This window comes from Mus pahari, chromosome 4 (assembly GCF_900095145.1).
Source record: "Mus pahari chromosome 4, PAHARI_EIJ_v1.1, whole genome shotgun sequence".
Taxonomy (NCBI): Eukaryota; Metazoa; Chordata; class Mammalia; order Rodentia; family Muridae; genus Mus; species Mus pahari.
In genome coordinates, this window is record NC_034593.1 from 8,617,061 (window position 1) to 8,643,378 (window position 26,318).

Below are 26,318 nucleotides of genomic sequence, written 5' to 3' on the forward strand. Positions count from 1 at the left end.
AAATTTAGAGCTAAGATGAAAGGATGGACTATCCAGAGACTACCCCATTCGGGAGTCCATCCCATCATCAGCCACCAAACCTAGATCCTAATGCTCATGCCAACAAGATTCTGCTGAAGGGACCCTGATATTGCGGCCTCTTGTGAGGCTATGCCAGTGCCTGGCAAACAAAGAAGTGGATGCTCACACCCAGCTATTGGATGGAACACAGGGTCACCAATGGAGGAGGTAGAGAAAGTACCCAAGGACCTTAAGGGGGCTGCAACCCTGTAGGTGGAACAACAATATTAACTAACCAGTACACCCTGAGTTTGTGTCTCTAGCTTCATATGCAGCAGAAGATGGCCTAATCAGCCATCATTGGGTAGAGAGGCCCCTTNNTCTTGCAAACCTTATATGACCCAGCACAAGGCAAGGCCTGGGCCAAGTAGTGGGAGTGGTTGGGTAGGGGAGCAGAGGTGGGGGGAGGGTATAGGAACCTTTCGGGATAGCATTTGAAATGTAAATAAAGAAAATAATAATAATAATAATAATAAAAAGAAATAACAAACTGGAAGTACACATTATTCAAGACTAAATGATGACACTGTCTTAAATAAAACTAAAGCTCACTTAGATTATTCATGCTGAATATACTCATTGGATTGAAAACAAAAAAAAAAACAAAAAAAACAAAACAAAACAAAACAAAAGAACTTTATGTAGTTTATTGAATAGATAGGGAGTGAGTGGGCAGCCTTGTCTTGTTCCAGATTTTAGTGGAGTTGTTTCAAATTTCTCTCCATTTAGTTTGATGCTTGCTATTGGCTTGTTTTTTATTGCTTTTTTTATATTTAGGTGTAGACCTTGAATTTCTGATCTCTCTGATACTTTTAATATAAAAATATTTTGTCAAATGCTTTTTCAGTATCTAATGAGTTGATCATGTATTCTTTTTCTTTGAGTTTGTTTGTATAGTGGATTACATTGACCAATTTCCATATTCTGAGCCATTACTCCTTCCCTGGAATGATGACTACATGATCATGGTGAATGATCATTTTGATAAATTCTTGGATTAGTTTTGAGAAATTTTTATCGAATATTTTTACAATGATACTCATAAGGGAAACTGACCTGAAATTCTTCTTCTTTGCTGTGTCTTTTTGTGGATTAGCTATCAGCATAACTGTGAGTTCATAGAATGAACTAGATAGTGTTTCTTCTGTTTCTATTTTGTGGAATAATTTGAGGAGTATTGGTACTAAGTATTCTTTGAAGGTCTGATACAATTCTGCAATAAAACCATATGGTCTTGAGTATATTTATGATCAGGAGACATTTAATGGCTGCTTCTCTTTACTTAGGAGTTATGGGTCTGTTTAGATGGTTTATCTGGTCCTGATTTAACTTTGGTAGCTGGTTTCTGTGTAGAAAATCATCCATTTCATCTGGATATTCAAGTTTTGTTGAGTATAGATTTTTGTAGTAGGATCTGATGGTTTTATGAATTCCCTCAGTTTCTTTTGTTATGTCTCCCTTTTCATTCCTGATTTTGTTAATTTGGATACTCTCTTTGTACCCTCTAGTCATTTCGGCTAAGGATGTATCTATCTTGTTGGTTTTCTCAAAGAACTAGCCCCTAGTACTGTTGATTCTTTGTATAGTTCTCTTTGTTTCTACTTGGTTGATTTCAGTCCTTTTTCCTGCTGTTTACTCCTCTTGCATGTATTTGCTTCTTTTTGCTCTAGAGCTTCCAGGTGTGCTGTTAAGATGCTAGTGTATGATCTCTTCAATTTCTTTATGGAGGTATTCAGAGATATAAGTTTTTCTCTTAGCACTGCTTTCATTGTGTCCCATATGTTTGGGTATGTTGTGCCTTCATTTTTATTAAATTCTAAAAAGTTAATTTCTCTCTTTATTTCTTCCCTTACAAAGTTATCATTGAGTACACTGTTGTTCTGCTTCCAGGTGTATGTGAACTTTCTGTTGTTTTTGTTGTTATTGAATACCTGCCTTAGTCCATGTTTGTCTGATAGAATACATGGGATTAATTCAATGTTATTGTAGGTGTTGGGGCTTGTTTTTTTGTCTGATTATATGGTCAATTTTGGAGAATGTATTATGAGGTGCTGAGAAGAAGGTATATTCTTTTGTTTTAGGGTGAAATGTTCTGTAGACATTTGTTGAGTTAATTTGGTTTATCACCTTGTTAATTTTGTTATACATTTTTGATATTCATTATTTGTCAAATGAATAGTTAGCAAATATATTATCTCATATATCATGTTTCCCTCGACTTTGCTGCCTGTTTACATTTTTGTGAACAAATCCTTTAGTATTCAGTAATCTGTTTGCTTGCCTTTGCTTTCCATGTTTGAAGATCATTTCTAAAAGACCATCGTCTATGATTAAAAAGAGTTTACTTTTATTTGCTTCTAGTCATCATAGGTTAAAACTTGAACCATATATTTAGAGTTGACATATTAGGATTCAACTAATGTTGACATCTCTACACATTTTACATTGTATAGATACATTCCATTTGTTGAGAATTAGTTGGCTATAAACATATATATTTATTTTGTACTCTGTCCTGCTTCACTGCCCTATATATTCTTATGCCAATATTATAATACTATGGTTACTGTAGCTCTATGGTTATTTTATGAAATCAAATTTTGTGACCAAACATTCTTTGTTCTCCTTATTTGGGTTTGGCTGTTTAATTCAAGGTTGTCATATTAGTTGAAATTCCATTTCAATCTTTCCCTTCATTCCTCCTTTTCTCTTTCTGTGTCTCTGTCTCTGTCTCTCTCTCTTTCTCTCTCTCTCTCTTTCTCTCTCTCTCTCTTGCTCTCTGTCTGAATTTTGTCTGTGTTTGTTTCTCTCTGACTTGTTTTTCTCTGTCTGTCTGTCTGTCTGTCTGTCTGTCTGTCTCTCTCTGTCTCTCTCTCATGCTTGTATATGTCCTTGTGTTTGTGTGTGTGTTTTTTACCAATGTTGTGATTGGTACTTGAAGATTACATTGGATCTAAATTCAAAATCACTTAAACTTTATGAGAATCTTAATAATGTTTTGTTTAGCCCATTCTATTAACATAAAAATGCCTCCATTTTATGTCTTCAGATTCTTTTACCAATAAGTTTTAACAGAAAAAGTTTGAATAATTTACTTCTGTGGGCATATTTAATTCTAGAGTTTTATCTTTAATCTTATATTTTCATTTATATTCTGTACCTAGGCTGGGTTCATTCATTTGTGATAGTCTTTTGGTGAACTCATCAGGTTTCTTGAAAAGTAGAATCTTACAACCTTGTCAATAATAATAATAATAATAATAATTATTATTATTATTATTATTATTATTATTATTATTATTAATTTCCTCCCTTGCCATTTATGTTCTTTTTACCCCCCTTTAAAAGGAATTACTGTAGCTATAGTTTCAGTATTAAATCTTAAAAGATCCACAAAAGTGTATGCCCTTCTTTGTCACAACCTTAGAAGATATTCTTTCAGTTTTTTTCTAAATAGCAAAATATTGTCCAAGTCTTTGTCATACATAAACTTTATTATGTTGGTGTATTGTTTTTCTATATGTATTTTTAGACATTTTTGCTATATTTTGTTTAGTTTATTAAAATGTATTTATATTCATTTTGTGTGTGATTTATTACAGTAATTATTAATAATAACTAGTTGATATACTATTAATAAGTACTACAGTAATGATTGTACCCAATGAATTTACTTTGGGAAGTTCTGTAGAATGTTTTGGACAGGTGCTTTCTGCAAAGGTTCAGTTGAAGTCAAATATCTGATTTAACACATTTAGGAAAAAGAAATGAGGAAGGAGGAACATGATTGAAGTCCTATGCTGAGTGAGTCTATGAGAAGAGAATGAGGAAGTCCCAGAGAATGGCATGAGGCTATCAGATCACTGAAATCAATAGCACTAGTTAAACATACACATAAACCAGTGTGCGACATTTTCAGTGGTACAGCACACAGTGATAGAGGCTCATACTCTTGGACATTTTGTTCAGTTCTTTTCAAACAATTTTCAATGAAATAAGAAAGGGAGAAATATTGTATTTGTTTTGTTTTATTTAATGTCCAATTAGGTTTAGAGTATGATATCGAATCTTTCCATAAATTCCGTATATCAAGTTAAAAATTTACAGGCAAAGGAATGAGAAGCTCAAATAACTATTTCAAGAAATTAAATCAATGGATATCTTAAAACAAATCTGTAACAAAATTATTGAAATTTGTTAATGTTGGCAATAGTAATAGTTACATGTAGGAATGTATTTTATTGAGTTTACCACTGTTGGGAAATCTAGCTATTATCTCTTCAACAAACTTGTTTGAATCAGTAATAGTTTTAGTCTGATTTCATTCATGTTTCTAAGGCAACAGAAACCTATTGCTAAACATAAGGTCCAGAGCATCTATGACCACAAATTGCTTGTCTCAAATAAGGTATAACAAAAAGACAATTGGGTTCGCTGATTGTTCACTCCAAGTAAAACCAAAAAGATGTTGTGATATATTTAATAAACATAAACAGTACCACACAATTGAGATGTCTTGGAGAAATATTCTTTAGAATGCAGTTGAATAACAGAATTCAAAAAAGCTACTCCACACTGTATTCTCAGTCCAAAGCCCCAGTGAGGTAACATTCATTTTAGTTTTCCGTACTATTTATAGTTTGTAGAAAGTAATTGTATATAATTATGGAGTACAACACGATGCTTCAAGTGCTTCAATTTGTGCTTAGTACGTGGAATGATTAAATTAGGCTAAGTAACAATTACAGTGTGTGTGTGTGTGTGTGTGTGTGAGAGAGAGAGAGAGAGAGAGAGAGAGAGAGAGAGAGAGAGAGAGAGAGAGAGAGAGAGATTGTGCCTATTTGGAATATGCCAAATCTTTTGGTAGGAAAAAAACTGTGCAGAAGGGAATGTACAATAATATACAGTGTTTCAGTTAGTTTTGTATAATTTTTGGTTAATCTGTTGTAAATTGTACAACTATAGATAGTAATATGATATCTACACAAAAATAGTTCTATTTAGAATTTACATCTACTTATGTAGCATTTGTTATGTAATGTCACTTTGAAGGTGTCAGAGTTTTCCGACTAAGTGACGTCATTTTTTTTATCCATTGTCTTACATATGGATTGTCACATTATCCAGTGACAATCGGCTAGTAAGGTTTTCTTAGAGACCAAAATTTATTGTACTTTATTGTATTTTTCAAAGGATACCTGCAAGAGGAAACACACTAGCAGATTTGCTATGTAGAACAAAGAAACTCTAACAATGAGCAGGAAGAGAGAACATCATTTGCAATCAGCCTGTTGCTCAGTAGAGTAGCCAAGGACACTATATAAGCAGTTCTGAATAAATCAGTTGACTAACCACACCCTACATCTACTAGTAGAATCCAAATTCATAGTACATTTTTTTCCTCATTGTTCTCCTCCATTCCTGTACTTGGACAATGTCGGCCAGGAGGCCCAGTAGGAGATAAGACAACATACTGTTCTTCCCTGTCACAGATGTCACTGTGGTGGGCCACAGGAAAAAATCCAGGTGGTCTGGCTTTGAATCAAGTACAAAGTAAAACTTACATAGCATTAAGGTAAATGCAGCTTAAAGTTCAAAAATGTGAGAGAATAAGTCATAAGAAAAGAGTGAGATATTTTATCCAGTAGTGAAAAAAAAAGAACCTCTGCCTATGAAACAGAAGCATTAGAATGAAAAATAAAATTGCTTTTATGAGCAAATTCCCAAACTCATATGCTTTGTTATAAAAGTATGATTGGAACATTACATAGAACCACAAGTATATAGCAATTTGATTGATGTAGCCTGTACCCGAAAACCTGTAAGCTAAAATAACTTTAGCTGTAAATGTAACTAAATTGAAGCAACATATTTTAACCAGACTAAATGGCCTTTTCTGTTCTTGTTTTATTTTGTAAGGCTGTATTAACATACCCCCCGCCCCGATGTTTTGCTTTCTCCAATGGATATAATTGGTGGAGATTGATAACCAGACATAAAAAGCCCTGTAAAACTTTTTCAGGAATATTCCACTCTGCTGTATTTTCCTTACAGTTTTCAGTTACATTCTGAGTGGATAAAAGATGCATTAGCTCATTTGCATAATAGAGGCATGGAGTCAGCATCTGGTACACTTGCTAACCTATCACTGAGAGTCTTAGAGCCTCTACTGAGGTTTAAAAGAGAGCCCACATGCATTCAAATCAGTTCACTATAGAGATATTTTTTTAAAAAATTTCAAATAACAACCTAATGTTTGAAGTAAATTGATTTCTAGCTCAAGCTAACTTATTTAAATTGATTGAACTGAAGAAAGACATGGCATGCATCATACTTATTCCAGGCTTCTGCTTAGTGTGAAAGGCTGTTTTATAATAAAAGTTTTATGTTAATAGGGAAAGATGCAAGATCTCTTCGTAAATAACACCCAGAGTCAGTAAATAGCTACATTTTCTCAATTCAAAGAAAAGAGAAATAACTCTTGATAATGTGACTGTTTTTGTTTATGACTAAAATTCATTTGCTTAGGAGACCTTGAGAAAAAATGAACATTGAAGTCCCAAAGTGAAAGGAGCATAAGGCTCTATATTCTCATGAAGCCCGAACTTTCACTTGAACAGCAAGAAAATAAAGTCTGAAAGGGAGACTTATTTCTTTCCCTCTTTCCTTTTTAAAGCAGGATAAGTCATTGCCTAGGCTGCCGGATCACTTGGTCTGTACTCTGCTGGATGACATGGAGCTTCTGATTTTCTTCCCTCTACCTCCCTAGCACTGGGGTTACAGGCATGCCCAAGCTTTCTTGAATGATTATTAGGCACTTTTCCAATTAGGTTACAAACACACCTATGAGTTTTAGTGTCACACACACACACACACACACACACACACACACACACACACACACCCCTTCATGATTTGCTTATTAGTATGTATTAAACAAAAATATTTTTTCATAATTTTGAATATGTAAAGATCATTTTGTGCTGATAATTGCTTTAAAACTTTTTATTTATGTTTATTATTGAATAATTTAATTACTTATATTTCAAATGTTATCCCCTTTCCTCCTTTCCCCTCTGCAAATCCCCTATCCAATACCCCCTTTCCCTGCTTCTATGAGGTTGCTTCGCCATCACCCACCCACTTCCACCTCACTGCCCTAGCATTCCTCTACACTGGGGCAGTAAGCCTTCACATGACCAAGGACCTTTTCTCTCTTTGATGCGAGATAAGGCCATCCTCTGCTGATAATTTGCTTAATTAATATCTTCTTTAACTCAGAATCTTCACTTTCTATCTAAAAATGTTTGATAGATCAGTAAAAGTGATGAATTCTTTTAAACATTTTTACCATGAAGAAAATTTTCATCGCTAAAAGAAAATTGAAAAGAAATAAAATGCTTTCTTAGAATCCTTGTGAGTATCTCATAGCAAATTCCCATTATTGTCTCTTTATGCACAGCTAATTCCTTTAACTTTAAAAATTCTACCTCTAGCTTCTGATTACCATAAGAAAGACTGTGTTAAACATTATGTATATTTTTCATTTAAAATGTTTGTCTAATATCAAACTATAAATTTAGATTGAAATAAAAAAGGCAACCAAGTGGATGCAGCGGTAACTTTTTTACTGTGTTTGTAGTTAAATGGAACATAGTATAGTCTTTTTTTGAAAAGTTACTATGCTTCTCTGTAGGGTAAAGAAATTTGCACTGTTAGAGATCTTGCCATATATTTCTCATGAACAACTAATTAAAGATGCGGAGATTAGACCAGACAAGAATGTAAAGTTACTATATGAATTATGCTCATATACCTTATGGTTTTATTTGATTTTCAGTTAAATCATGCTTCAAAAAGATGGATAAGTAATGATTCCCATGTCAAGAACATGCTGAAGACAAGGTAAGGAGGACTTGAACATACATAGAAGAAAGATGTCTTGGTAACTCATAATTTGTATTTACTTAACAACATTTTGTTATAAATTACTTTTAAAAATCATATATTCGCCTTCTTAAGAGTTAAAAATTTAACATTACTGGATCCTCCGGTAGTTCTATGTCCAATTTTCTGTGGAACCGCCAGACTGATTTACATAGTGGTTGTACAAGCTTGCAATCCTACCAACAATGGAGGAGTGTTCCAGGAGAAGTTACAACTGATAATAAGAACACATGCTTCACTATGTTTATAGCAGCCTTATTTATAATAGCCAGAAGCTGGAAAGAACCCAGATGTCCCTCAACAGAGGAATAGATACAGAAAATGTGGTATATTTACACAATGGAGTACTTCTCAGCTATTAAAAACAATGAATTTATGAAATTCCTAGGCAAATGGATGGATCTGGAGGATATCATCCTTAGTGAGGTAAGCCAATCACAAAAGAACACACATGACATGCATTCACTGATAAGTGGATATTAGCCCAGAAACTTAGAATCCCTAAGATACAATTTGCAAAACACATGAAACTCAAGAATAACGAAGACCAAAGTGTGGACACTTTGCCCCTTCTTGGAATTGGGAACAAAACACCCATGGAAGGAGTTACAGAAACAAAATTTGGAGCCAAGACAAAAGGATGGACCATCCAGAGACTGCCCCACTGATTATGGGGATCTATCCCATAATCAGCAACCAAACCCAGACACTATTGCATATGCCACCAAGATTTTGTTGAAAGGACCCTGATATAGCTGTCTCTTGTGAGGCTATGCCAGTGCCTGGCAAACACAGAGGTGGATGCCCACAGTCATCTATAGGATAAAACACAGAGACCCCAATGGAGGTGCTAGAGAAAGTACCCAAGGAGCTGAAGGGGTCTGCAACTCTATAGGTGGAACAACACTATGAACTAACCAGTAACCCCAGAGCTCATGTCTATAGCTGCATATGTAGCAGAAGATGGCCTATTCAGCCATCATTGGGAAGAGAGGCCCCTTGGTCTTGCAAACTTTATATGCCCCCATACAAGGGAACACCAGAGCCAGGAAGTGGGAGTAGGTGGGTAGGGGAGCAGGGAGTTAGGGTATAGGGGACTTTTGGGATAGCATTTGAAATGTGACTGAAGGAAATACCTAATAAAAAATTGGGAAAAAATAAAAATTAAAAAAATGGAAAAAATAACATTAATTTATATGCATTTTATTATACTTTCAACTTATGTTGTATGCATATGAGTGGGAACATGGAGAACATGCTAGAAGTTTACAACAGAGGTCTTACATGCTACAATGTGTAGCATAAGGTGGAACACAGGGCATCGACCTTGGCAGCAAGAACTATCACCTACTGAGCCATATCATTAGAACTGTAAAGGTATGTATCTATTTATTTATTTCTGTTTTCTCAATTTCTTGAAGAATGTACTTTTCAATTTAATTTTACAATGACAAATTTTAGCAAATAGAAAAATTAATATGATTTAAAAAATATTTGTTATTAAAGAATGAGTTTAATAAAGTACATATTTCTTTTTTATCAACTAAAATTACTTTAATACCAGGCAATATTGGAACCAGAGTTATATTAGTCTCCTCATTATTTTCATTAAAATCCACAGCAACTAAAGAAGTCTGAACAGCAGAAAAATAACTTATTTTTTTGCTGTATTTCTGACTTTTTTACTGTGTTTTTTATATGTTTTCTTCATTTACATTTCAAATGTTAGTCCCTTTCCTAGTTACCTCTCCAGAAATCCCCTATGTCCTCCTCTCTCCCCCAACTCCCCAACCCACCCATTCCCATTCCTGGCCCTGGCATTCCCCTATACTGGAGCATAGAATCTTGAAAAGACCAAGGGGCTCTCCTCCCATTGATGGCCAACTAGGCCATCCTCTGTTACAAATGCAGCTAGATACACAAGCTCTGGGGGTACTGGAGAGTTCATGTTGTTGTTCCTCCTATAGGGCTGCAGACCCCTTTAGCTACTTGGGTACTCTCTCTAGCTCCTTCACTGGGGACCCTGTGTTCCATCCAATAAATGACTGTAAGCATCCACTTCTGTATTTGCTAGGCACTGGCATAGCCTCCCAGGAGACAGCAATATCAGGGTCCTGTCAGCAAAATATTGTTGGTATATGCAGTAGTGTCTGGGTTGGTTGTTTATGGGACAGATCCATGGATGGGGTAGTCTTTGGATGGTCCTTTCTTCAATCTCAGCTCCGAAATTTGTCTGTGTAACTCCTTTCATGGGTACTTTGTTCCCCTTCTAAGAAGGAACGAGGTATCCACACTTTGGTCTTCCTTCCTCTTGAGTTTCATGAGTTTTGTAAATTGTAATTGGATATTCTAAGTTTTCAGGCTAATATCCACTAATCAGTGAGTGCATATCATGTGTGTTCATTTGTGATTAGGTTACCTCACTCAGAATGATATCCTCCAGATCCATCTATTTGCCCAAGAATTTCATGAATTTATTGTTTTTAATAGCTGAGTAGTAGTCCATTGTGTAAATGTCCATTGTGTATGTATATATATAATCTATAGATAGTGATATTTCAACTTCTTCCTTTCCAATTTGTATCCTGTTGATCTCCTTTTGTTCTCTAATTGCTCTGGCTAGGACTTCAAGTACTATATTGAATAGGTAGAGAGAAAGTGGGCAGCCTTGTCTAATCCCTGATTTTAGTAGGATTGCTTCCAGTTTCTCACCATTTAGTGTGATGTTGGCTACTGGTTTGATATATATTGCTTTCAATATGCTTAAGGGCCTTGAATTCCTGATCTTTCCAAGACTTTTATAAGTAATGGGTGTTGGATTTTGTTAAATTCTTTCTCAGCATGTGTTTTTTGTCTTTGAGTTTGTTTATATAGTGGATTACTTTGATGGATTTCTATATTAAACCATCCATGCATACCTGGGATGAAGCCTACTTGATCATGATGGATTATCATTTTAATGTGTTCTTGGATTCGGTTTGAGGGAAATTTTTTTGAGTATTTTTGCATATATATTCATAAGGGAAATTGTTCTAAAGTTCTCTTTCCCTGTTGGCTCTTTGGGTGGTTTTGGTATCAGAGTAATTGTGGCTTCATAGAATGAATTGGGTAGAGTACCTTCTGTTTTTATTTTGTGGAATAGTTTGTGGAGAATTGAAATTAGGTCTTCTTTGTAGGTTTGATAGAATTCTGACCTAAACCCATCTGGTCCTGTGGGGTTTTTTGTTTTTTGTTTTGTTTTTTTGGTTGGGAGACTATTAATGACTGCTTCTATTTCTTTGGGGGAAATGGCACTGTTTAGATCATTAATCTGATCCTGATTTAAACTTGGTACTTGGTATCTGTCTAGGAATTTGTCCATTTCATCCAGGTTTTTCCAGTTTTGTTGAGTATATTCTTTTGTAACAGGATCTGATGATGTTTTGTATTTCCTCAGATTCTGTTATGTCTCCCTTTTCAATTCTAATTTTGTTAATTAGAATATTGTCCATGTGCTCTCTAGTTAGTCTGGTTACGTGTTTATATATTTTGTTGATTTTATCAAATAACCAGCTCCTGATTTGGTTGATTCTTTGTATAGTTCTTTTTGATTCCACTTGGTTGATTTCAGCACAGTGTTTCATTATTTTCTGCTGTCTACTCCTGGGTGAATTTGCTTCCTTTTGTTCTAGAGATTTAAATTATGCTGTCAAGCTGCTTGTGGATGGTCTCTCTAGTTTCTTTTGGCAGCACTCTGAGCTATGAGTTTTCCTCTGAGGACTGCTTTCATTGTGTCCCATAAGTTTGGGACTGTTGTGGCTTCATTTTCATTAATCTCTAAAAAGTCTTTGATTTCTTTCTTTATTTTTCTCTTAATCAAGTTATCATTGAGTAGAGTGTTATTGAGTTTCCATGTGAATGTTGACTTTCTATTATTTATATTGTTATTGAAGATCTGCCTTAGTCTGTGTTGATCTGATAGGATACATGGTATTATTTCAATATTTTTATATCTGTTGAGGCCTGATTTGTGACCAAATTTTTGGAGAATGTACCATGAGATGCTGAGAAGATGGCATATCCTTTTGTTTTAGGATAAAATGTTCTATAGTATCTGTTAAACCATTTCATTCATAATTTCTGTTAGTTTCACTGTGTCCCTGTTTCATTTCTCTTTCCAGAATCTGTCCATTGATGAGACTGCAGGGTTGAATTTGCCCACTATTAATGTGTGCTGTGCAACCTGTGATTTAAGCTTTACTAAAGTTTCTTTAATGAATGAGGCTGCCCTTGCATTTGGAGCATAAATGTTCAGACTTGAGAGTTCATCTGGAAAGATTTTTACCTTTGGTGAGTATGAATTGCCCCTCATTGTCTTTTTTGATAACTTTGGGTTGAAAGTTATCACATTTGATATTAGAATGTCTACTCCAGCTTGTTTCTTGGGACCATTTGCTTAAAAAATAGTTTTTCAGCCTTTTACTCTGAGGTAGAGTCTGTCTTTGTCCTTGAGGTGGGTTTCCTACTTGTAGTAAATGTTGGGACCTGGTTGTGTAGCCAGTCTGTTAATCTATGTCTTTTTATTGGGGGATTGAGTCCATTGATATTAAGAGATATTAACGAAAAGTAATTGTTGTTTTCTCTTATTTTTGTTGTTAAGAGATGGGATTCTATAGCCGGGCATCTTGGCACATGCCTTTAATCCCAGCACTTGGGAGGCAGAGGCAGGTGGATTTCTGAGTTCGAGGCCAGCCTGGTCTACAAAGTGAGTTCCAGGACAGCCAGAGCTATACAGAGAATCCCTGTCTTGAAAACTTTTATGCTTTTTGTAGGTTGTAGTTTCCCTCCTTGTGTTGGAATTTTACCTTTATAATCCTTTAGAGGCTTGATTCCTGCAAAGATATTGTGTGAATTTGGTTTTGGTATCTTCATCTATGATAATTTAGAGTTTTACTGGGTATAGTGGCCTGGGCTAGCATTTGTGTTCTCTTAGGGTCTGTATAACATCTTTTTAGGATTCTTAGGCTTTCATAGTCTCTGGTGGGAAGTCCGGTGTAATTCTGATAGGTCTGACTTTATGTTACTTGAGCTTTTTCCCTTACTGCTTCTTATATTCTATCTATATTTAGTGCCTTTATTGCTCTGAGTATTATGTGTCAGGAGGAATTTCTTTTCTGGTCCAGTCTACTTGGAGTTAAGTAGGCTTCTTGTATGTTCATGGGCATCTCTTTCTTTTGTTTAGGGAAGTTTTCCTCTACAATTTTGTTGAAGATATTTACTGGCCTTTTAAGTTCAAGATCTTCACTCTCATTTATAGTTATTATCCTTAGGTTTGGTCTTCTCATTGTGTCCTGGATTTCCTGAATGTTTTGAGTTAGGATGAAGGACCAAAGGGACCTTGTCCAAGAAGCTGTGTTGCTTCTTCTGACTGCATGAACCAGCCTCAGAGAGATCCCACAAAGTTCTTAACCTTAAATTCAAAATTCTTGCATCAATACGTTTTATATTTATATTTGAATGTTACCTAAAGACTTGAAAATAGAAGCTGCATACTGTGTTGTCAACAATTGTAGTTGTCAACAATGCCAGTTGACATTTATAATTAAATCACTAATTTAAATATAGATAATAACTATACAGTAACATTAAAGATCCCAATATTAACTGATAAATGAAAGGAATAAAACACTGAATTTGGAGGGTGAGGGTTGTGATGTATGTGTTTGTCTATAACTGTATTAATAAGTATTCCAAGTTAAATAAAATAAAGGGTGATAAATATCTGTACTCATTAAAATAAAAGCATTTTCCCACTTAAAGCCATATGCTCTCCTACACAATAGCCTAAAAATATAGGACTTCTGAGGTTGTTGATATAGGAAACATACTTTAGAAACTGACAGTTTACAAAACACAAATGTGCAAATAGAAATTCTACTATTATAAACAAATGTAATTTATCATTTAATTGTCACTTATGGCTGCATTGTTTCATTTATTGTTTATGCTATTTATTTACATTTCAAATGTTATCCCCCTTCTTAGTCTCCCCTTCACAAGCCCCCTATCCTCATCCCCTCCCCTTCCCCTGCCTCTGTGAGGGTGCTCACCCACCCACCACCCACTCACTCACTCCTGGCACTGTTCCTTAGCATTCCCTAAGCTGGGGCATCCAAACCTTCACAGGACAAAAAGCCTTCCCTTCCATTGATGCCAGCTACTGTGCAGCTACTTGTGCAGTTGGAGCCAAGGATCCATCTGTATGTACTCTTTGGTTGGTGGTTTAACCGCTGGGAGCTTTGGGGGAGGGGATCTTGTTGGTTGATATTGCTGTTCTTCCTATGGAGTTTCAACCCCCTTCAGAGTTCCTGCAATCCTTCTCCTAACTCTTCCATTGGGGTCTCAGTGCTCAGGCCAATGGTTGGATGCAAGCATCCTTATCTATATTGGTCAAGCTCTGGCAGAGCCTTTCAGGGGATAGATATACCAGGCTCCTCTCAGCATATACCTCTTGGCAACCACAAAAGTGTATGGGATGCATCCCAGGTAGGGAAGTCTCTGGATGGCCTTTCCTTCAGTGTCTACTTCACTCTTTGTCCCTGAATGTACTTTTGACAGAAGCAATTCTGGATTAATATTTTTAAGATGGGTGAGTTGCCCCATCCCTCAACTGGGGCCCATGCTAGCCACTGAATATGGACTCTACAAGTTCTATCTCCATTTTGTTGGGTATTTTGGCTAATGTCATTTCTGTTAGGTCCTGGAAACCTCTTGGGTTCCAGGCATCTGGGACTTTCTAGTGACTAACCCCAGTTTTCCATCCCCCGCTGCTATATACCTCTCTTCAAATTTCTGTCCTTCTATATACCAAACCCATTGTCTCCTCCCATACCTGATCCTGGCCCCCCTTTCCCCTCTGCCTCTTCGCACCTCTCCAATTCCTCAATCTAAAGATGATATTTTCAAGTTCCATCAATTTGCCTGAAAATTTCATGAAGTTATCATTTTTGCAGTTTTAATCCTGCCTATCACTCTCTACTGTTTATAACTGAATCAAAGTCGGTTGTAACTATGCCACTGGTGGAGTGCCATCCTATCCACAGGCACTCTTGCACTCAAGGAACCTTGTAGAATGGTGCTGTTCTCCTTTGTTGCTTCTCACAGTATTTGTGTCTCAGATACTATGTATAGGCATGTGAAGTATGCCTTTTACTACCAGGTTCAGATATTTTCCTTATATACACTGACCTGAGCTTTCCATTTACAGGTCCTCACTATTTTCCCTTTAATTTCTTGTGCAATATAAACACCCTTCATTCTTTCTGCTACCATTCATCATATTGTACATTATTCAATGCATGCTGACCTGCTCCCATTCTTTAACCAATTCAATTCTCTATTCTGAAATATCCATTCATCCAATGATCCACAGTGCATATCTGAAACTGTTAACTAACACTTTAAACAGTCATGCCTTAGTCCTAGATTAAGTGACTCCTGTAAATTTTCTAGGGTTTTTGTTTCTGAAGAATACTTTAATTCCTCAGAGTAATGCTTTAGTTTGCCACAAGCAAACAAAAGCAAGACATGGTACTTCCCAAACATCTATACACTACTGTTCTTCCTAACTCTCCTTCAAGGTTTTTTATCATTGCATTATACCTTTTGGTTGACCTGCTGTTTGGACCACAGATTGATAAATTTGATAGCTATAAGTCAAAATTTACAGGAATTAAATGTTTTGAAAGATTCTTGAAAGTGTATGACTTTCCAGTCAAATTTGAAATTGCATTTCAAACTGTTTTTACCCTAGTACTCAGCAATTTCATACAGTAGTTTCTAATTAGTTTCTAATTTCTAATTTTTTTAAAAAAATTCTTTATTCTCCAGACAGATGAGGCTATTTCCCTCTGGTCAGTTATTAGTGGAAGAAGGATTACATGAAGGAATTTACTTTAAAAAAGAGGAAAATAACACACATGAAGGTGTCAATTAGAACATGCACTTTTCTCTAATTATGTGTGTATATTTGATGAAACAGAACAGAATACTGAAAGTGTAGAAATTTTTTTTAACAATATAGATGTCATAAGGTTGACATTTTCCTGTCAACAAAAGAGTGACAAGATAAAGTGAATTATGCATAAAATAAATAAATAAGGTTTTTTAAATAAAAAAAAGATAAAGTAGATTAAGGCATTATCAAGAACTGTTGTAACAAGTCAAAGGACGAATAGTTTTAACTAATTGGCACATGTCAGGGATTTTCTGTTCAATATCTAATGCCCCCCCCCCTGATTTCTGTATTCTCCAACCATATCTCTGATTCAAAGCAGTTTTGTTGTTGAGAATATGATTCAAGTAAACAGAATACCAGCTGGTTTTCAACAGTAGCAAATGAAACCAAGGCCAATAATTTAATCTTTCTTTTCTGCATTGTAAACAGTTTCTAGAAATATAACCATTAATATTAATTTCAGAATTTCACAGTATTTAACGTCAAACTATCCATATTGTCTTTCAAAACCATTTTTGTTAGATATTTTCTTCATTTACATTTCAAATGCTATCCCTTTCCTAGTTTCCTCTCTGAAAGTCCCCTATACCCTCTGCCACACTGCTCCCCAACACACCAACTCCCTATCCCTGGCCCTGGCATTCCCTCATACTAGGGCATAGAATCTTTGCAACACCAAGGCCCTCTCCTCCCTTTGATGACAGACTAGGCTGTCCTCTGCTACTTATGCAACTTGAGACAGAAGCTCTGGGGGGGTACTGATTAGTTCATATTGTTGATCCTCCTATAGGGTTGCAGACCCGTTTAGCTCCTTGGGTATATTCTCTAGTTTCTTCATTGGAAGTCCTGTGTTCCATCCAATAGATGACTATGAGAATCCACTTCTGTATTTACCAGCATTGGCATAACCTTCCAGGAGACAGATATGTCAAGATCCTGTTAGCAAAATCTTGTTGGTATATGCAAAAGTGTATGGATTTAGTGGTTGTTTATGGGATGGATCCCTGGGTGGGGCAGTCTCTGGTTGGTTGTTCCTCTGTCTCAGCTCTGTACTTTGTCTCGGTAACTCCTTCCATGGGTATTTTGTTCCCCATTCTAAGAAGGAATGAAGTATCCACACTTTAGTCTTCTTTCTTCTTGAGATTCATGTGTTTTACAAATTGTATTTTGGTTATTCTAATTTTCTGTGCTAATACCACTTATCAAAGAGTGCATATCCTATGTGTTCTTTTGTGATTGGGTTACCGCACTCAAGATGGTATCCTCCAAATCAGTACATTTGCCTAAGAATTTCATAAATTCATTGTTTTTAATAGCTGAGTAGTACTCCATTATATAAATATACCACATTTTCTGTATCCATTCCTCTGTTGAGGAACATCTAGTTTCTTTCCAGCTTCTGGCTATAATAAATAAGGCTGCTGTGATCATAGTGGAGTATGTGTCCTTATTACCAGTTGGAGCATTTTCTGGGTATATGCACAAGAGAGGTATTACTTGATCTTTCCGTAGTCGATCTTCAATTTTCTGAGTAACCACCAGATTGATTTCCAGAGTGATTGGACGAGCTTGCAATCCCACCAAAAATGAAGGCGTGTTCCTCTTTCTCCACACCCTCTCCAGCATCTCTTGTCACCTGAATTTTCGATCTTAGCCATTCTGACTGGTGTGAGGTAGAATCTCAGGGTTGTTTTGATTTGCATTTCCCTGATGATTAAAGGATGTTGAACATTTTTTTTCAGGTGCTTCTCAGCCATTCTGTATTCCTCAGTTGAGAATTCTTTGTTTAGTTCTGTAACCCATTTTTAATGGGTTTATTTGATTTTTCTGGAGTCCTGCTTCTTGAGTTCTTTGTATATATTGGATATTAGTCCCTTATCAGATTTAGGATTGTTAAAGATCCTTTCCCAATCTGTTGGTGGCCTTTTTGTCTCTTGGTAGTGTTCTTTGCCATGCAGAAACTTTGCAATTTTATGAGGTCCCATTTGTTGATTCTGGATCTTACAGCCCAAGCCATTGCTGTTCTGTTCAGGAATTTTTCCCCTGTACCCATATCTTCGTGGCTATCCCCCCACTTTCTCCTCTATAAGTTTCAGTCTCTGGTTTTATGTGGAGTTCCTTATCCACTTAGACTTTAGATTTGTACAAGGACATAAGAATGAATCAATTTGCATTTTTCTACATAATAACCTTGAGTTGAGCAAGCACCATTTGTTGAAAATGCTGTCCTCTGGATGGTTATAGCTCCTTTGTCAAAGATCAAGTTACCATAGGTGTGTGGGTTCATTTCTGGGTCTTCAATTGTTTTCCTTTGATCTACCTGTCTGTCAGAGTACCAGTACCATGCAGTTTTTATCACAATTGCTCTGTAGTACAGCTTGAGATCAGGCATGGTAATTCCACCAAAGGTTCTTTTATTGTTGAGAATAGTTTTAGCTATCTTAGGTTTTTTGTTATTCCAGATGAATTTGCAAATTGCCCTTTCTAGCTCAGTGAAGAATTGAGTTGGAATTTTGATGGAGATTGCATTGAATCTGTAAAATGTTTTCTGCAACATACCCATTTTTACTATATTAATCTTGCCAATCCATGAGCATGGGAGATCTTTCCATCTTCTGAGATCTTCTTCGATTTCTTTCTTCAGAGACTTGAAGTTCTTATACAGATCTTTCACTTCCTTAGTTAGGGTCACACCAAGGTATTTTATATTATTTGTGAGTATTGTAAAGGGTGTTGTTTCCCTAATTTCTTTCTCATCCTGTTTATCCTTTGTGTAGAGAAAGGTCCCTGATTTCTTTGAGTTAATTTTATATCCAGCTACTGCACTGAAGCTGTGTTTCAGCTTTAGGAGTTCTCTGTTGTAATTTTTAGGGTCACTTATATACATAATCATATCATCTGCAAATAGTGATACTTAGACTTCTTCCTTTCCAATTTATCCCCTTGATCTCCTTTTGTTATCTAATTGTCTTGGTTAGGACTTCAAGTACTCTATTGAATAGGTAGAGAGAAAGAGGGCAGCCTTGTCTAGTCCCTGATTTTAGTGGGATTGTTTAAAGTTTCTCTCCATTTAGTTTGATGTTGGCTACTAGTTCGCTGTATATTGCTTTTACTATGTTTAGGTATGGGTCTTGAATACCTGATCTTTCCAAGACTTTTATCATGAATGGGTGTTGGATTTTGTCAAATGCATTCTCAGCATCTAATTTGATGATCATGTGGTTTTTGTCTTTGAGTTTGTTTATATAGTGGATTACTTTGATGGATTTNTGTATATTAAACCATCCTTGCATCCCTGGGATGAAGCCTACTTAATCATGATGGATGATCATTTTAATTTGTTCTTGGATTCAGTTTGCGAGAATTTTTGTATTTTTGTATCTATATTCATAAGAGAAATTGTTCTAAAGTTCTCTTTTCTTGGGTCTTTGGGTGGTTTGGGTATCAGAGTAATTGAGGTTTCATAGCATGAATTGGGTAGAGTACAATCTGTTTTTATTTTGTGGAATAGTTTTTAGAGAATTGGAATTAGGTCTTCTTTGAAGGTTTGACAGAACTCTGACCTAAACCCTTCTGGTCATGTGATTTTTGTTTTGTTTTTGTTTTTTGTCTTGTTTTTCTTTGCTTGGGAGACTATTAATGACTTCTTCTATTTCTTTACGGGATATGGGACTGTTCAGATTGTTAATCTGATCCAGATTTAACTTTGGTCCCTGGTATCTGTCTAGACAATTATCAATTTCATCCTGGTTTTCTAGTTTTGCTCAATATATATGCTTTTGTAGTAGGATTTGATGATGTTTTGAATTTCCTCAGGTTCTGTTGTTATATCTCCCTTTCCATTTCTTATTTTGTTAATTAGGAATCTGTCCCTGTGCCCTTTAGTTATTCTGGCTAAGGATTTATCTATCTTTCTGATTTTCTCAAAAAAAAAAAAAATAGCTCCTGGTTTGGTTGATTCTTTGTATAGTTCTTTTTGTTTCCACTTGGTTGTTGGCAGCACTGAAATTGGTCATTTCCTGCCATTTACTCCTCTTGGGTCAATTTGCTTCCCTTTGCTCTAGAGCTTTTAGGGGTGCTGTCAAGCTGCTAATGTATGCTCTCTCTAGTTAATTTTGGTGACAATTAGAGCTATGAGTTTTCATCTAAGGACTGATTTTATTGTGTCCCATAAGTTTGGGCATGCTGTGGCTTCATTTTCATTTAACTCTAAAATATGTTTTGTTTCTTCCTTTATTTCTTCCTTCACCAAGGTATCACTGAGTAGAGTGTTGTTCAGCTTCCATGTGAATGTTGGCTTTCTATTATTTATGTGATTATTGAAAGTCAGCCTTAGCCCGAGGTAATCTGATAGGATGCATGGGATAATTTCAATATGTTTTATCTGTTGAGGCCTGTTTTGTGACCAGTTATACCTTCAATTTTGGAGAAGTTACTATGCTGTGCTGAGAAGAAGGTATATACTTTTGTTTTGGGATAAAATGTTTTGTAGATATCTGTTAAATCCATTTGTTTCATAACTTTGCATAGTTTCACTGGGTATCTGTTTAGTTTCTGTTTCCAGGATCTGCCCACTGATGAGTGTGGGGTGTTGAAGTCTCCCCCTATTATTGTGTGAGGTGCACTTTGTGCTTTGAGCTTTACTATAATTTCTTTAATGACTGTGAATGCCCTTGCATTTGGAGCTTAGATATTCAGAATTGAGAGTTTATATTGGAATAGTTTACCTTTCATGCGTATGAAGTGCCCCTTCTTGTCTTTTTTGATATCTTTGCATTGTAAGTTGATTTTATTTGAGATTAGAATGGCTACTCCAGCTTATTTCTTGGGACCATTTGCTTGGAAAATCGCTTTCCAGCCTTTTTCTCTGAGGTAGTTTCTGTCTTTGTCCCTGAGGTAGCTTTCCTCTACGCAGCAAAAAGTTGGGTCCTGTTTATGTATCCAATCTCTTAATCTATGTCTTTTTATTGAGGAAGTTAAGAGATATTAAGGAAACATAAGTGTTGCTTTCTGTCATTTTTGTTTTTAGGGTTGGGATTCTGTTCATGTGGCTATCTTCTTTTAGGTTTATTGAAAGATCATTTGCTTGCTTTTTCTATGGTGTAGTTTCCCTTGCTGTTTTGGAGTTTTCCTTTTATTATCCTTTGAAGTGCTGGATTCCTGGAAAGATAGTGTGTGAATTTAGATTTGTCATGGAATACTTTGTTTTCTCCATCTATGGTAATTGAGAGTTTTGCTAGGTATAGTAGCCTGTGCTGGCATTTGTGTTCTTTTTTTAGGCTATGTAACTTCTGTCCAGGATCTTCTGGCTTTCGTAGTCTCTGGTGAGATTTCTGATAGGTCTGACTTTATATGTTACTTGAGCTTTTTCCCTTACAACTTTTGTTTTGTTTTGCTTTGCTTTTTTGAGACAGGTTTTCTCTGTATATCTCTGGCTGTCCTAGAAACCACCCTGTAGACCAGGCTGGCCTCAAACTCAGAAATCCCTCCTGCCTCTGCCTCCCAAGTGCTGGGATTAAAGGTGTGCACTGCCACTTCCCGGCTCCCTTACAGCTTTTAATATTCTATCTTTTTTTTAGTGCATTTGTTGTTCTGATTATTATGTGTCGGGAGGAATTCCTTTTCTGGTCTAGTCTATTTGGATTTCTGTAGGCTTCTTGTATTTTCACAATAATCTTTTTCTTTTTATGTCAAGGCCGAGTGGTCTTTGTTTCTGTTAGTAAGATTCTTATGTTTGCCTTTCAACATCCGGTAATCTCTTGTGTTATATGTTCTAGCTGTCTCTGGCTGGAGCTTCTTCCTTCTGTGATTCTGTTAGACTCTGTCAGCACTCCTCGGAGTCCAACTGTCTCCTGAGTCCCAGTGGTCAGAGCATTCTCTGTAGGCAAGCTCTCCTCTTGCAGGGAAGGTGCACAGAGGTTTGGAGCTCAGCTCAGCATCCTGGCTGAAGATGAAGGCCTGAAGGGACCCTGCCCATAAAGCTCTGTTGCTTCTGAGGCCCACGAGCTCTCTTGCACAGACTTGTTTCTGAGAGACCCAGGATATAAGATGGTGCTCTCCCTTGAGTCCTTGGGTAAGTGCCCTCCATGGAGGCTGACTCTCCTCTGGCGGGGAAGTTGCCCAGAGGTCTGGGTCTCAGCTCTGTCTCTTTGCTTAAGATGAAGACCCTAAGGGACCCTGTCCAAGAAGCTCAGTTGTTTCTGTGGCCTGTGCTCTCCTGCTTGGACTGGTCTCTTCAAATCAATTTTTAAACATTGTGAACACATTTTTTTTAAGTAACAATAATTAGGTGGAAGGTTTTGTATGTATACAGAACTCATTCAAAGCAGTGCATATTGCTTGCTATCTTATGGTCATGTGGTCTTTCAAGCCTCTGTCAAAATGTTGAAAACTGACATTCTGTGTGTGCTGAATCATAAATTCTTGTATCCTATTGAAATGGACTGCACCCTTAAGCCATTCAAAAGAAAACAAGACTTGACCTACTTAAGATCTTACAAAAATCCTGTAGAAGATATTTTTAAAACATGATCTCATATCTATCTGCGCATAGAGATTGCTGTCAGCTGAACTCTCTGACCTTAGAAAACTGATAAACCTCTAACAAGAAAATGGTAAAATATTTCATCTGGCTTTAGCAGGACTATGTGAATAATATAAGATTAAATCTATTAAAGCACTTTAGAAATAAGTATTCTTTGTACCACTCAGGTATTATTAGATAAAAGAATCACAGTGTAATCCTCTTATAATGTAACATTATCCACATTATTCTCTGGTCAGGGAGTTTTCAGAACCTCTTGGATCTTCCAAATTCAGGATAGATTCCTTTAGCTGCCATTTAATGCCCTCTCCAATTGAGTTAAAAACTCTCTTCTGACCATAGGTACTGTTATTACCTATGTTGATGCTGTATTGTGATTGTTATACAAACTAACAACATAACTCTCAATTTCTTAACTTAGATGCTCATTGTCTTCTTTTTTTCCAAAATGTGTCTTCCATTTTCAGTCAAAAGTAGGCATCCACTATCTCTAGTGTTTAATAAAATGGGGAACATGGAAAATTTTCAGCAAAGAGGCTAGAAAGGACACTATTAATAGTAGTTCTTTTAATATCTCTCCTACCTTTTGATTTATTGAGGTACTCTGAAACTATAGTGTTATCAGCACTAAGTGGAACACTTAAATAACAGGTCCTCATAGCAAGCAGAGACAGTAGACTCCTTCAGTGAAGCAGTGTTTGCAGACATAATCAATACAACATACACTTATGAGCTCACAGTGACTGACTGCATCTTAAGACATGGAAAGGATAGCAAAACTCCCAACATGGACAGAAATGGGTCATAAACTCAAACACATATGTAAAGAAAACTTGGCTTTTGGGGGCTGTCGGGTGGGGGAGGATAAGTTTCTTTAGGGACATGGTCCCTGAGAGGCTACTCATTCTCACATTGACTTTTCTCTGCTCATGCTCCCAATGGTGTCACTAAGTGGGTTTAGAAGGTTTTTAATCAGAAAACATAAGAAATTTTAAGAAAAAAAGTAGAAAGGATCTCAGAAGGAGCTGGAGGGGAAAAAAACCAAGGGTGTAAATTTGACCAAGGCAAATTGTTTGCACACAGGAAAATTTCAAACAATAAAAGAATTTACATCTAATAATACAAAAACTACCAAACCACACAAAATGAAACCAAAAGTTCACAAAAAAGAAACCCAAGCCATGGTGTTTATTTTGTATTTAGTCAAGTATAAATGCATGGGGCTTGCTGTGGAATGTAGTTGATTCATTCTGATATTCGTGTGTGTGTGTATGTGTGTGTGTGTGTGTGTGTGTGTGTGTTTACATGCTTGTATCTGAGTATGTGTGTGTCTGTGTGTCCATGTGTGACTATGTATTTATAAAGATCTATTTATTTATACAAATGCTCTTTCTTCATGTACACCTGATAGTTAATAGCGGGCATAAGATCCTATTATACATAGTTGTGAGCCACCAAGTGGTTACTGGGAATTGAACACAGGACTTCTGGAAGATCAACCAATGTTTTAAATAACCACTGTCTAGAAAACTCTTTTCTCTAGAAAACAGGTTACCATTCTTTGTGTCTCTCTTGGCTCTCACCTCATAAATAGTGTATAATTTTGAGGCTTTTATGAATATAGATTAATCATAAGAATAGCTGTCACTAAAGGTAACTCCACTTCTACCTTGTCCAAGGTAAGAGCAGTCTCTTGTGGACATTCCTTTATCCCATCTTATTTCGTATATTACGAGAATTTCCCAAAATGTTTATGTGGCTATGGTAAAAGCATTCCTTGCTGCAGTTGTAGTCAATATGCTCGCATTTCCTTTGCTGTCCTATTCACACTAATTCATGGACATACATAGTATCTCAGTGGTGTTCAATCTTTGTTGTTGTTGTTGTTTGTTTGATTTTTGTTTTTTGTTTTGTCTTGTTTTATTTTTTGAGACAGGGTTTCTCTGTACAGCCTTGGCTGTCCTAGAACTCACTTTGTAGACCAGGCTGGCCTCGACCTCAGAAATCCAGCTGCCTCTGCCTCCTAAGTGCTGGGATTAAAGGCGTGCGCCACCACGCCAGGCTTGTGGTGTTCAATCTTATTCTCACAGCCTAGCAACTCCTCTTAATTGTAACGTCAGGAATTCAACACTCTGTCAATATAATCTCATATACAATTATGAAATTTAAATTTATGTATAAATGTTAAGAATAATTCTTCATATGTTATCCTTTTATCTGAAAGCAAACAAAACTTGAGCACACAAACACCTTTTCCATCTGGAACTGACACCTTCCCCTCTTTGTTTCCTTTTCCCAACCTTCAGTTACTACACCTTTTCTGTCACATTATAATCTACCTGTCATGGTTTGAATATGCTTGGCCCAGGGAGTGGCACTATTTGGAGGTGTGGCCTTTTTGGATTGGGTGTGTCACCGTGGGCATGGGCTTTTGCACCCAATCCTAGCTACATGGAAGGCAGTATTCTGGTAGCAGTGTTCAGATGAATAGGTAGATTTCTCAGCTCCTCCTATATCATGCCTGCCTGGATGCTGCCATTTCCTGCCTTGATGATAATAGACTGAACCTCTGAACCTGAAAGCCAGGCACAATTAAATGTTGGCCATATAAGAGTTGCCTTGGTCATGGTGTCTGTTCACAGCAATAAAACCCTTGCTAAGACCCCACCAATTAGCCATCATTGTTTTTTTCAACTAATTCAAATCAAGTTTCATAGCTTATATAAATTCTATTTGTCTCTGACTTGTTAATTATTAGAATTTTGTGTTGATATTGTGCTCAAGATATACCTTCATTCCAGTTTATTCTGGGACTTCCTTTTCTATACAGAGTCAAAGGCAGTACTTAAGTTCATTGATGAATTTAATCTTCTGTCTCCCCTTTGTTCACTCCATGTTAGATATCCTATCATCTTTGTAAGTCCACAATACCAAGCAGTAAGAGGTTCCTTACTACACTCTTCTCATGGACAGCTTTTCTATGAGCTATCTTTTTCCATAGCTATCTCCACAACAAATACTCCAACTTCTTCCTGTGTTTCTTAGCCTATAGTGTTTTGTTTAAAATCCGTGAGCTCATCAATGTTCATAACATTCTAATGAATACTTTATTTGTACACAGTGTTTATAAAAGTATGGATTTTTCTCTCAACCAATCTATTATGGCTAATTTAGAAGAATATTAATTATTGAAACACATATAATTATGGGAATCCAATATGACTAATTGAATCATAAAAATAAATAATTACAAGTAAAAGAGATAGAAATAAAATGCACTGTATAACAGATTTAATTATTGCTGACTTTTATCATATTTGATACTACTAACTTTTATAACAGAAGAAAAAGGAAGTCTCTTACTTTAGATTCTTGCACTTGAACTTTTTAAAAGATGACAACATTATTCCTAGTATTTTCTGACCTATAGTAAGCACTCAAAATCTTAGAGTGATTGGATCATAAAATGATTCAATATATGTAGCAATAATCCACTGATAACTTCATGTTCAATAGGTAAGGCCTATATGAAGGAAGAAATCATTATCCTAAGTTAAGAAGGGCATAGCTTGTGTGATCTTTTGGTCTCTTCCATGAGTTGAACCACTCTGCTCCAACACACTCTTTAGCCATTGCATACTGATTCACCATAGTCTAGACATAATGCAGCCAGTTGACAATGGACTGACATCACAAACCAAACCTTTATACATCTTTCAAGTTCTTTGCTGGAATATATTCATGATGAAAACAACAACAACAATAACAATA